The 11484-nt window shown below is 39.3% G+C and overlaps 1 long non-coding RNA gene across 1 annotated transcript; it reads right to left on the bottom strand.

Annotated features, from left to right (window-relative positions):
- Window positions 1–2924: 2924 nt before the first annotated feature.
- Window positions 2925–3818, bottom strand: LOC125253895. Its single transcript, XR_007181561.1, has 3 exons — window positions 3682–3818; window positions 3301–3385; window positions 2925–3051 (listed from the first exon to the last, which is right to left on the bottom strand). It is a non-coding gene; the product is annotated as an uncharacterized LOC125253895 (long non-coding RNA).
- Between the last annotated feature and the right edge of the window lie 7666 nt (window positions 3819–11484).

Raw genomic sequence — 11484 nt, 5'->3', positions numbered from 1 at the left:
AGATAATGACGTTTCAGGGGATACCGGGAAATGCTCATAAGTGACGAGAGGAGTTGAGAAGATCATTTCCAGCGAATTTAGTAAAACAATGTCAAATTTAATAGCCATTTAAATACCTTTACTCAATTATCTGGACTACGAAACTTTGGGAGATTATTTTTGAAAGTCTGTTCTTTGAAATTATCTAAAAAAAAAAAAACGTTGCGACTTCCGACTCATTTCACCAGATCGGGTCACATATGTATTAACTCAAACTCTTGAAACGATTCAGAATTGCACACTCCAAGTAAACAAGATCACATGTATAGCATGTTTGGTATCTATAAGCTGCCATTTCAGTTTCCTTTATGTTCATTTGTGTTACATTTTGCTAACTCTGTTACACATTAGTATTATAACAATCTTGAAATTTCATATGCAAAACACCCTGCTAGAAGACAAAGGATCATAAACTTTCCCTCCAAACTCCTTTTTTGCTCACTCGCCCTTCTGAGGGTGTGATATCTTCATGCTTTAAAAGATCACAGATCACAAGATCAGGCACCCCTTTTCTCCTTTTTCTAAGAAAGAAATTCTGACATGAAGATGATGCTGAGCTAGAAGTCTTCTAAGTTTTTGCCAGGACAGCCTTGTCTTTCCAATCATCAAAGACCTTCTACATCAACCCGTATCTCTCTCATCAATACAACTTCAGCCAAGATCAATAAAAGCTTCAACAAATTGCATCTGTACTATTTCAAACTGGCGAGACGTGCAAGTATCAGACTTTGCCTTATTATTTGACACCTATCACCTACTTTCACAAAGGTGTGTTAAAACTAATGTTGGTCTGCTGAATATCAAATACTGCCATAATTTCATGCTTTTATTCTTTACTCTGCTTCAGCTTTAACCCTCTTCCTACTCCCAACTGTAAGCATGTGTTAAGCCCAGAACACACCAAGCCGATGCCAAAGCAGACTGCGGGGTTTGCTCACGTCGGCAGCGTCTGGGTCCAAAGTTGCCATGACACATCAAACCGACGCTCGACACCCGACGGCCAAGTAACACGTCCGTTCTGCGTCTGCGTAAGAAGAAATGCCATTCCATACCAGCAGGTGACAGTAGCTGAACAAGTCAAGTCAAGTCAAGTCAAATTTATTTATATAGCGCTTTTTACAATTGGTAATTGTTTCAAAGCAGCTTTACATATTAGAAGCACAGAAAAAAGAGAAGTGGTTAAAAATAAGCTGTACAAGCAAGCGTGGTAATATGTAACATATACAAGATGGTGCTACATTAAGCCAATGTCGGCTGACTCCCAGGGATGGAAAAAAACCCCTAGGAGAAAAACCCAGCGTGCTAACACTGGGAAAAAAGTCCTAGGAGGGAAAAAACCCCTTGGAAGATATATATAATATATGTAAATGGATATGGAGATCAAAATCTGAATTATACATTTTTATTATAGAGATTAAAAATAGATTATATATAAATATATGTAAGCGGATACGGAGATTTAAAAATCTGAATTATAGATGCAGCCAGAACTGGATCTGTAGGCCCATTGTCTCCTGGGCTACGTTGTAGTCAGGTCCAGACACAGGTTCTCCATCTGATCTGGATACGGCCTGGATCCAGCACCCGGCAAACCTCAGGATAAGCAGAGAGACTGATATTAGCGTAGATGCCATTCTTATTCTGATGTACAGGTATATCTAGTGTTATAGGAAATGTTCTCAGTTCTGGCCGACCTAATTATTGCAGCGTAACAATCCTTTAACGGATTTGAAAAAATGTTAATGTATTGATAATGTGTTATGTGTATGCAAGAGCAAAGAGATGTGTTTTTAGTCTAGATTTAAACTGACAGAGTGTGTCTGCTTCCCGAACAATGCTAGGAAGATTGTTCCAGAGTTTAGGTGCTAAATAGGAAAAGGATCTGCCGCCTTCAGTTGATTTTGATATTCTGGGTATTATCAACTGGCCTGAATTCTGAGATCGCAATAGACGTGAAGGACTATAATGCACCAAGAGCTCACTTAGATATTGGGGAGCTAAACCATTTAGAGCTTTATAAGTAAGTAGCAAGATTTTAAAATCTATACGATGTTTAATAGGGAGCCAATGTAATGTTGACAGAAATGGGAGCGTTTAGCGGAAGTTCTACCCGGAAGACTCTAATGCACGTCATTGCTCATTATCTAACCAATCATTACACGTCACCTGAGTATATAAGTTCTGTTCCCACCCACTATCGTGTTCGCAGATACCATCGCCGGCGTTCAGTTCGCAGTTGACGTTCCTCACGACGCATGTACAGGCCTATAATTGTGATTATCTAAATATTCACACAGACAATGTTATTGGTAGTCCGATGTACTACAATGTGAAAACGTTTATTTTAGATGGGATATAATGCTGCAGCGTCATTTAAGTTCACGTTAGCCTATCATTTTGAACGTTCATTGAAGCGGTCGCGGAGAGTGATCGTATTCACCGTCTCAAATTTCAGAAGTGTGCAGGTCCACCCGCGGATTCTATTTTCGAATTTCGTTTCAGCAATATCATCAAAGGGCCTAGCTATCATCAAAGCAATCTTCAATATTCTCTCGTCATCACTACAACAGCCACTCCATCTCAGTGATAAGTATTTCCATCGTTTTATGCCTTTTGATGTCGTTGGGTGTATAATCATACTCTTTTGCTCTTTACATACATCAGCAGAGCCGTACAGTGCAGTAGCACGCATTTGTTTGAGACGGAACGGTGCTCGTTCGCATTGTTACATTCATAGCATGTCGTAATGATCCGCATGAAAGCGGAGTTGGACTCGTCGTCTAACAGCAGATAGAACGACACGCTTTGTAACTTGGGTATGCATGGTGCATAGTGTCGAGTGACTTCCCTTGTAACATTAGAGGCAGAAACATCATTATTTATGTCCTGTGTGGTAATAAGGCTATGTCATTTACATACTGTATACAAAAAATTACCTGTACGTGTTACTTTCTGCAGTAAGTCTCCGTCTATGTCCTGTGTGATCAGCTTCATGCACGTGCACCAGATTTTCTTTGTGCAAAAAAGGGACAGTCGATTTCATTCCATAGTTATTGCGTTATCTTTCTGCGACTAACGTCATATGTCGTGATATGACAAATTAAGATTATTTGAATAACCCTTTTCGGAAAGTAGCCTAATTCTAGAACATTTAGGGTGATTTAAATGAAATAAAGGGTGTTTGACATATTTCATGTAAGTATTCAGATCCAGGAAATGATTAATGTAAAATGACACTGCATATGTATTAAATGAATTTACCTGTGCTAAAGGCACAATCTCGGCGTGGAATCGCGGGTGCGATTGCAACGAGAGACTGATTTCAGTGCCACACGCGAGTCCCAGCCTGCATTTCCAGGAAGGAACGAGTCAGTTCATTCTACTGAAGTAGGCCTAACGTTACTTGCAAGTGCTTAAATACTACTCATACAGGTAAGTTTATTTTATGAATTAAAACTGAGGTAACGCAAAGCTGTTTAACTTGGTCTACTATCATATTAAACTGCATTTGAGTGTTCAAGTTGTAGACTGCTATTTATTAGTCTGTTGACCGTAAGCAAGATCAACAGTAGGCTATGATATTCTAACATTCCATCGTGTTGAGCTACATAACATTAATTCATCTCGTGTACTTTTGCTCACCTGTCTATTAGAGCGGCATCGCTGCTGCATTTCGTAAACAACATGCTGATGTTGATCCTCGCTCCAATTCTTATTCCAAGTTTGCTTGCCATGTTCCAATGTGTTGCATAAAACCGCGTGCCACTAGACATCACACAGCTGTCAATACCTGTTTCCACGGTTACTATCAAAGACGGGATAGTCTTTGATAGTTAGCTGGGATAAGCTAACCAAAATACGTGACTGTTACGTAACTGTAACGTAATTTGGTGACCAAACTTTCGTCGTGGCGACGTAACTAGTTACGTTGTGGCAACCGGAAAAGTGAAATTCCCGGATACGTTGCCACAACGTAACTTTGTGACGTTGCCAGTTAGTAACTGCGACGTCGTGGCAACGTTGTGTATCAATAGTTGTGTGTTGGTAATCAGTTGGTAATTTTTATATTTATTTATTTTTCTATGGGCGGACATGCAGTAGTTTAACCTAATTTATGTCCTCATTAGCCCAACTAATTTAAAGGCTATTCCAACAGCTGTGAACAATGAATGCAGACTCAAAATAAATTCAATTCATTTATTTTGAAAAACATGAACAAAAATCCAAATAAAAATAATAAAATACACCCAAACTATAAAACATATCGCCTACAGCGAAACATAAAATAAAAGCATTCAAGACGTTTTGTACTCAGTATCATTAAAAACACATGCTAGCGTAACATTTTGCCAAAATATATTTCAGACGTTCAATCACAGAGGTAAAAATATTAACATAAAGTACTTAAGGTAGACTGTGGGTAATGTTACTTAACCAGTCTGACGCAGTTGTTGAACTTTATTGCTATAAAACTGACGAGAAACACGGAGAAACGTCGACGCTGTCCTCTCCAGCAGCTTGAATGTTTTCCCGGTTGCCATGGCAACTCTAACGGCCACCAGCACTAACGTAAACATAACAATAAAAAAAGGTTTTGCGTCTTTCCAAAGTTAACTTTATACATTTTTATAAAAGCCATTTATTCGTTGTCACCTCGGAAAAATAAATTATTCTCTCAGAAAAATTAACTTGACTCTCTTGTCAACATACTGTGGGCGTGCACGCACTCCATTTGCGCGCGCTGTATGTCACGTCACTATATATAAAAAGCAGTTATCCATATTTTGACTTGGTGAAAAGAAATATTTTTTTTTTTAAAGGGACATTTCAGTCTTGTGTCTGACGTTTAATTACACATTTTAAATGGCAAATTCTGGTAATAATAACATAGAACGTGTAAATGATGGTAATGAAATTACCAGCACATGACGTTACTGTAACGTTGCCAGTAAGTCATGGAATGACCATTATATTACGAATAGAGTATGTATCTGGAACGTCCTTGGTTTTCTTATAACGTTAGGAGATCGTACTGACGACGTTGTGATATGGTAATTTGATGGTAATAATATTACGGGCATACAACGTTGTAGTTACATTACTAGTAAGTCATGGAATTACCAATATATTACGTATAGAGTACGTATCTGGAACGTCCTTGGTAATCTTATAACGTTAGGGGGTTGTGAGATGGTAATCTGAAGGTAATGAAATTACTGGCATGCGACGTTGTTACGCTGTCAGTTAGTAAGTCATGAAATTACCAAAAATTACGAATACATTACGTAACTGTTACGTGGTGTGTTAGCTGGGATGGCTGTTTCTCAATTCCAAGAACGCAGAGAACGGACTTGCGTTCTCGTGGAGTCCGGTCTTGCCAGGCGACCTTGAAAGAACGAACTCGGAAGGACACGAGGACAGAGAACGCATCATTTGAGAATTGAGATGTGCTGCGATCTTGTTGCTCAACTGACCATTACAGCATATTATAAGTGGCTAATGCACAATAAATACAACATAACATCACAAACAATTGTCATAACCTATTAAAAACTCCCTCAAGTTTGCATTCGATGCATCCTCGATATCAAGAACACATCCGGGTACTTTCATGCGTCCTCCGTTCTTGCGTTCTTGAGTATTGGAACGAACTTCGACGGTTAATGATGACGTAGAGCAAGGACGCAAGACCGCTGAAGAACGCATATTGAGAAACAGCCTATATAATAACACAAGTCATGTCACTCGTTTTGTTTTGAATGGGAGAAAGTGGATTGCGCAATATGGCGGAATATGTCCCGCCTTCTAAATAAGGTCCAATCGCTGACTGCTAAAGTTATCACGTCACAGCAGCGCCTCTTAGAAGCACCGGTTTCTATAGAAACGGTCAAACGCGCGCCTCAGAAAGGAGGCATGAGACACGCATTTAGGTCTGCGGCTGTTGACATACGGAAGCTGTAAGCTTTAAAGTCTTGTTCTCACTTTTGAGATTCCCGCTACAAGCTCGCAAATACGTGACGGCTCGTGAAAGTAAACTGTTCGTTTTGCTTAATTTGAATAAAGTGATAACCTGAAGAAAGCCTGCAGTATTTCTTTTGGAATATAAAAAATAATCTTAACATTGACAAAGCATGTAAACACTAAGGCTACTAATTTTCATAAATGCATGCGGTGAAATAAAAAGATATAAAATGGTATGGAAATATTGTCTATAATAATTTGAAAGAAATCTTTTAATAGGTTATGACATTTGTTTGTGATGTTATGTTGGATTTATTGTGCATTAGCCACTTATAATATGCTGGGGCGGTCAGTTGAGCTACAAGTTCGCAGCATATCTCAATTCTGTGCAATGCGTTCTGTGTCCTTGTGTCCTTCCGAGTTCGTCTTTCAAGGTCGCTGGCAAGACCGGACTCCACAAGAACGCAAGTCCGCAACTCTGCGTTCTGGAATTGAGAAACGGCCCGAGAGGCATTTCAAAGATGGCCACCGAGTGAAATGACTGTCTTAAAGGGACTTATTACTCACAGTACAATAAGAATCCAGGGATAATGCAGAATTGCAGTTCTTACGCCATTGACGGGCATTATTTTAAATTTGTGACTTTCTCTGAATTTACAAATCTTGGTAAAATTTAGGATATGTACGCACACAATTTACATAGTGTTCTATACATAAAAAAATAAAAAAAATTCAGAGCAAGTGGTTTAATCTTGCATATCATCTCTAAAGCTGTATAGTTAGTTATTTCTCTGTACTTGATACAGACAGCAGCAAGCCTGCTGTAAGTTAAGATCGAATGCGTGGAACCCCTATAATGATACACATCAGTTTTCTTCTTCACGTTACCTAAGCCATATGCACTGTGTGTACAAGGACATTTGACATAAATCTGCATGCATGTGTCTATCCAGGCAAAAATAGATGCATAGTGAAAGCAATTCGTCTTTAACGTGTGCGCACACAGAATAGCGTGTAAACTGACAGGACCTAAACATGTGCAACTATGCTATCCTTGCGTCATGACTTGTGGATGCGCACATCGCAACATATCTAAAGTGATATATTGTGCTGCCTACTACACATCGAACATCAGAGTTACTGTGCTCCGTAGGCTACTCCGAACCCGCCTGGTCAAAAGCATTTCACTTGTGCTTATTGTGCCCCTTCTGTGCAGGGCACTCTCGAATACCTCTTTTCTCTTTACTAAGGTATTGAACAACGATGCTCATGGTGTTATACTTTGCAAAGGTTTGCTAGCTTCAGCCAGGTTCAGCATTGTCAAGTAAATTGCTTCCCTTTTGCAAGGGCATCATACAACAAGGTTTCTCAATCTTTATCTGCCCCATGCATTAAGTATTCTTGTACTTATGTCATGTCAAACTGGTTAATTTCTTTGGGGGTTCTCTTAACAGGTTCTGACAGTTAGACAAAGTTCTCTCTGCTTAGTTCTATCTAGCCGTGAGCGGGTGACACGCTAAGCATATTAGATGAGTCTTTCCTATAGAATATATACCTTTTCATTATTTACTTAAAATTACTCAAATGCTCATTCACTCATAGCAATCAAATTACGTCGATTATTGGCTTACTAGCGGTAGTGTCATTGTTTTCTACTCTCTCTTCAGCTTCGGTCTTCACAAATGTGTACCTTTTTATATCATTGGTTTATCGTGACATTTAATCAGTATTCATTATGGGCCTTTCGTGGCCTGTACTTATAGCAGCTAATCATGGTTTCGTGTAACATAGCACATTGTTGCTTTGCTTGGAATGGTTCCATGACTTTTGCGTTACATAGAATATATTGCACTATCATACTAAAATTGCCTATTATTGCTTTGACTCTTAGCATTATAGGTATATCGTTATCAGGCTTACTGTTGACATCTCATCAAATCGCCTATCATTGCTTTACATTGTATGGCCTCTCATTGCATTCACATTTGATGGCAATCATAACTTTTAGCTACATGGAATATTGTTGCTATAACATTAAAGGTTTAATATAATGGCCATCATGACAGGTCGTTGCCATCGGGCATATCGTTGCCATCGGGCATATCGTTGCCATCGGGCATATCGTTGCCATCGGGCATATCGTTGCCATCGGGCAAATTGTTTGCATCGGGCATATCGTTGCCATCGGCCATCGGGCATATAGTTGCCATTGGGCATATCGTTGCCATCACATCAAATGGCTTATTACCTCACATTAAATGGGTTTCATTTTTGCATCAAATGGCATATCATGGTTCTACACAAAGGCCTGTCTTAGCACTTCATATAATTAAAACCTGTCATGGCCACCAGGTAGTCTGTTTACGTAACTCCAAGGTCTTCTCGAATTAGCCTATATTGACTTTTCAAGGTACAGGACCTTTGCGGTCTTTACACGTAAATCAGATTAACGTAGCCTCACTCCATATCCTTATCAGTCAATATTATTCATTATGTATGCCATTTATTCGTCATAATTTAATACTAGTACGTTACTAATGCAAACTACTGGTGGTGGTGTTTTCATACGATTTAATATCACTTGTTATGATTTCCCTATACTCACTCAGGGTCAAGTGAACGCTATATCTATGGACCATGGTCCTCATATGCAGTCTTCTAGTATCGCAGACTAACTTTGTCTTTCTGACCATAGCATCAAATCACTATTCACATCACTGGTATTCTTTTGTTAATCTAGGATTACCAAGGTTATGTTTATAACAAGCATTAGGTAAGGTTATAGCTTATCATAAAATCCTATATTTAAATCTTCTGTGGTAAGTATCCTATTGAGACAAACTACCTGTTACGGCGTCAGTTTCTATTCCTACTATTTACATCTATATGGCTTGCTTTATTCGGCATATCAGGGTATCTCATTCATCCACTCTGTCTTCCCCTCACTATGGCCTGTCATGGCATCATACATGATCTGCATGACATGTTTATACGCTGGCCTATCAGCCTACTTGGCTTTCATGCTCGACCTAATGTGGCAATGTTATGGCCTATGCGGCATTCTTGACATCCTTAAAGCTATGACATAATGATTCTTTCTGTTAATGATTAAACATTCATTAATGTCTGTGCATTCATTATCTCTTTCTCTTTGGTAATAGTTAGGAACGTATTCAAAGAATCCTCCAACTGGTGCGTATTTCATTCACATTCCCAGTTCTTTTGGTGGTAGGCTCCGCCCCTGCCTTCATCTTCAGGCAGGATCTGCAAACGTCTGCTACCCTCCGGATTGTACTATGGACGGGGCCTACGCCAAAGAACTTTATCATTTCTTTGATATCTACATTCATACTGTTGAATAAATTGTATTCAAATGTTTCTTTGCTTCCAGAGTCTTTCTGGTAGAAATGAGAGCGTTTAGCGGAAGTTCTACCCGGAAGACTCTAATGCACGTCATTGCTCATTATCTAACCAATCATTACACGTCACCTGAGTATATAAGTTCTGTTCCCACCCACTATCGTGTTCGCAGATACCATCACCGGCGTTCACCCCCATCCTCCCCACCACCACCAGGTCGGTCCCTGTCCATACGTCGGGGGTAGGCTCCGCCCCTGCCTTCATCTTCAGGCAGGATCTGCAAACGTCTGCTACCCTCCGGATTGTACTATGGACGGGGCCTACGCCAAAGAACTTTATCATTTCTTTGATATCTACATTCATACTGTTGAATAAATTGTATTCAAACGTTTCTTTGCTTCCCGAGTCTTTCTGGTAGAACTGGGCTAATATGGTCATACTTTCTGGTTCTAGTAAGAACTCTAGCTGCCGCATTTTGGACCAACTGTAGTCTGTTTAAAAGCCGGGCAGAACAACCACCCAGTAGAGCGTTACAGTAATCTAGTCTTGAGGTCATGAATGCATGAACCAACTGTTCCGCATTTGTCATTGAGAGCATATGTCGTAATTTAGATATATTTTTTCAGATGGAAGAAGGCGGTTTTACAGATACTAGAAACATGACTTTCAAATGAAAGATTGGTATCAAAGAGCACACCCAGGTTCCTAACTGAGGACGAAGATTTAATGGAGCACCCGTCAAGTGTTAGAGAGTATTCAAGGTTTTTTCGTGAGGAAGTTTTTGGTCCAAAGATTAGGATATCAGTTTTTTCTGAATTTAATAAGACATTTCTTGTCATCCAGTTTTTAATGTCAGCTATGCATTCTGTTAGTTTTGTGAATTTGTAGGTTTCGTCAGGGCGCGAGGAAATATAGAGCTGAGTATCGTCAGCGTAGCAGTGAAAACTAACACCATGCTTCCTAATTATCTCTCCTAAGGGCAGCATGTACAGAGTGAAAAGCAACGGTCCTAGTACTGAGCCTTGTGGTACTCCATATTGAACTTGTGATCGATACGACATCTCTTCATTAACTACTACAGACTGATAACGGTCAGATAAGTATGATTTGAACCATGCCAAAGCAATTCCACTAATGCCAATATAGTTTTCAAGTCTTTTTAAAAGAATGTTGTGATCGATAGTGTCAAAAGCAGCACTGAGATCTAATAACACTAATAGAGAAATACAGCCATGATCGGATGATAAGAGTAGATCGTTTGTAACTCTAACGAGAGCAGTCTCAGTACTATGGTATGGTCTAAATCCTGACTGGAAATCCTCACAGATTCCATTTCTTTCTAAAAAGGAGCACAGTTGTGTTGAAACTGCCTTTTCTAGTATCTTTGACAGAAAAGGTAGATTCGAGATTGGCCTGTAATTTACTAAATCTCTCGGATCTAGTTGAGGTTTTTTAATAAGAGGTTTAATAATAGCCTGCTTAAAAGTTTTTGGCACATATCCTAGTGTTAAAGATGAATTAATTATATCAAGAAGTGGACCTACGACCTCTGGAAGCATTTCTTTCAGTAGTTTAGTCGGCATTGGGTCTAACATACATGTTGTTGATTTTGATAAGTTTAGATAATTCTTCCTCTCCTATAGCAGCGAATGATTCTAGTTTTACCTCAGGGACACTACAGTGCACTGTCTGAAGCGAAACTGTAGACGGTTGCATGTTTATAATTTTCTCTCTAATATTGTCAATCTTGCAAGTAAAGAAGTTCATAAAGTCATTACTGCTGTGCTCTTTGGAAACGTCAGCAGTTGAATCTCTGTTTCTAGTTCTTCTAAGTTGTCAGGTATACTAAGGCGATGAAACTGCTCGGGGAGATTATTTATAAAGCAATCTTTAGTGGTAGAAGTGATGGTTCTACCATATTTATGGCTGGGTGGTGGTTTTGTAGCCTTGGCTAACTGTATTATACACGAGACTAAATAATGATCTGATATATCATCGCTCTGCTGTAGAATTTCAACAGCATCAATATCAATTCCATGCGACAGTATTAGATCTAAGGTATGATTACGACAATGAGTGGGTCCTGACACGTGTTGTCTAACTCCAATAGAGTTTAAAATGTCT

Source organism: Megalobrama amblycephala, linkage group LG19 (genome assembly GCF_018812025.1).
Source record: "Megalobrama amblycephala isolate DHTTF-2021 linkage group LG19, ASM1881202v1, whole genome shotgun sequence".
Lineage (NCBI taxonomy): Eukaryota > Metazoa > Chordata > Actinopteri > Cypriniformes > Xenocyprididae > Megalobrama > Megalobrama amblycephala.
Note: the sequence above shows the minus strand (reverse complement) of the source record. Positions and strands in the feature narration are given on the sequence as shown.